Source organism: Culex pipiens, chromosome 3 (genome assembly GCF_016801865.2).
Source record: "Culex pipiens pallens isolate TS chromosome 3, TS_CPP_V2, whole genome shotgun sequence".
In the NCBI taxonomy this organism is placed as follows: Eukaryota; Metazoa; Arthropoda; class Insecta; order Diptera; family Culicidae; genus Culex; species Culex pipiens.
The window spans coordinates 138,645,952-138,648,430 of NC_068939.1; positions in this window are offsets into that span (position 1 = coordinate 138,645,952).

A 2,479-nucleotide genomic window follows, 5' to 3' on the forward strand; every position below is an offset into this window, starting at 1 on the left:
CTTGGTTGAATGACTTTTTGTTGGTGAAAATCGCTGCCCTACCTAAAACCTTAAAAAAGTCTTCAACATCTTGGTCTTAAGGTGAAATGGGACGCCAGTTTTTGAACAACTTCTGTTAAACTTAAATCAATTTCTGAACTCGACAGATTGCTTACTAACGCAATCTCCCAGAGTCTCCATAAACATATAGGGAGAGAGGAGGTAATATGCACCCCCGGGGCAAAATGCACCCCCAGCATTTCTCGATGCCGGGAAGAATTTTCCGGGGAAAAAATCATAGAAATTGGATGCTTAACATTGTAAAACTAGGGGAAATATACCCATTTTAATCACTCTAAGCCGTTCGACCAATTCTCATCACTTTTGCCGTTTTCCGCTATTAAACAACTTTTTCAAGTGTATCAACAATGGAGAGTTGTTTGCTCACTTTTATTTGAGCTATTTATTACTTTGGACCAGTCAAAAACACTTTATGAAAGCTCTAATTCATGAGCAAAGTGCTGATAGGCCGATAATAGAAATAGGCTGAAAAAGGGTATAGTTCCCCTATGCTGGAAAAGTTTGAGCATGGTAGGATAAAAACAGCCAAAGTTATTTGCAAAACTTAAAAATGTTGTGTTTTGATTTAATTTTTATTGAATTTCCAATATGATTTTTGGACAATACAGGGGAAATATACCCTTTCTAATCAAACACCTATCTTCGTCATATGAAGAGTTTGATGCTCGATTAAAGCTCCAAAAAATACTATTTAGGCTATAAACATACCAGCAACAGCAACGCCTCAAGTAAGCACGCAAATTTATGCCATTTACTGGCCAAAAAGATCAAATTTAATGCACTTTTGATCATAATTTATATTTTGCGAGACCATTTCTCATCATTTTGGTGGCACACACATCCACACGCAAGATCAGAGGTTAACTGCTTAACGAAAGTCGCCATCAATATCTTTTTACTTGCGCTAACGTTTTCAAAACGCTTAAGATAGGAAAATGCGTCCAACTACCGGCAACATGTTCTTTTGCACATTAGTTAGTCACTCAATTAAAAAATAATCCCGAAACATGTCAATAATTAGCAAGCGCCATAAAAAAACAAACGCGCCAAGTCTTTTGACGTTTGACTTTAGACGACCCATTCCAATCGGAGGCTGAAGAAAACCCAGCGAGAAGCGAAGGCAAATAAAGAACAAAGGGTGGCCACCAACACCACCAGCAGCGCCTGTTGGAGTGAGCCAGTGATGCCAGGAAATTTTCTCTGTAAATGCTATTTTTCGTGAGTTTCCGCTTAAAATTTTATCAATTTTGGCAGCACTAAGCAGACCCAAAAGAGCGCTGGAGGAAAAAAAAGAACTAAGCTGAAAATAGGAAAATGGGCGTGGCCCAATGCACTCGACTGATTAGAATGCATTTGGGAAATATTTTTTTGAATGCTTGTACAAGGAATAGCATAACTTTTAATAAAAGTGAAAATAAACAGAAATGTTCACAAAAAGTTGCTCTACTCGTTGGTGTACTTGGTTTTAGTATATTTCAAGGAACACTCCAGATTATCCAGCATCATTCAAACACGACCGCTTATTAGGCTTAAAATGGGTATATTTTCCCTAAAAAGGATTTATTGATATTGTAAGTGCTGATTTATATTGTTAGTTACGGAAATTGCTTTCCGCATAGTTGATCGACGCCACCAACATCGTCAGCACTGCCAACAACAGTTATCAAAACTGCGAACAAAGCTAAACTTCATTTACCTCGCCGTGATTAAAGCAAGAAGCTCGATTAATGCTCAATAAGCAAAACCTCAGTACCTCATGTGTGAGGCTCTGGGGGACTTTTCGATTACAATAAAATCAGAACGTTTTGGACAGTCAAACTAATCGCGTCGGCGTATTTAATTTCGTGAAATCTCCCCTTCGATCATGGAAGTTCCATAACTAGTTTTTGCCAAAATCTTCATTATTCTATAGATGGATGAGTTCAAAAACATTAAAAAATGTATTTTTAATTGAATTTTATGTAATAAGCGTGGTCGGGGCAAAATGCACCGCTGCACAGAGGGGAATAATCGAAATTTCACGCAATAAATTAATAACTTCTCGGGAACATTTTTGGGAATTTTGGTGTCTTCTGCAAAGTTGCTCCTATCAATGGTGCGCATCTTTTGGTGCTAATTTTTAGTTCCAAACTCCACCGCATAGGTGGCGCTGGAATCTAACTTTTTACAGGAGGGTTGTAGAGCTTTGGTTTCTTGAACAAAGTTGTGTAATTTTTTATTCTGAGCAACTTTGTAGAACATTTCAAAATTCCCAAAAATATTGGTAAAAAGTTACAGCACTTTAGAAAAAAATATCCATGAAAAAAACGTTTTTTGTACTAGAACCATCTCAAAACGTATTTATTCATTATTCCAATCATGATAGTTGGTGGAAAATAAATATTGAAGAAGTTTCTGCCATATCTCAAAAAGTTTTGAT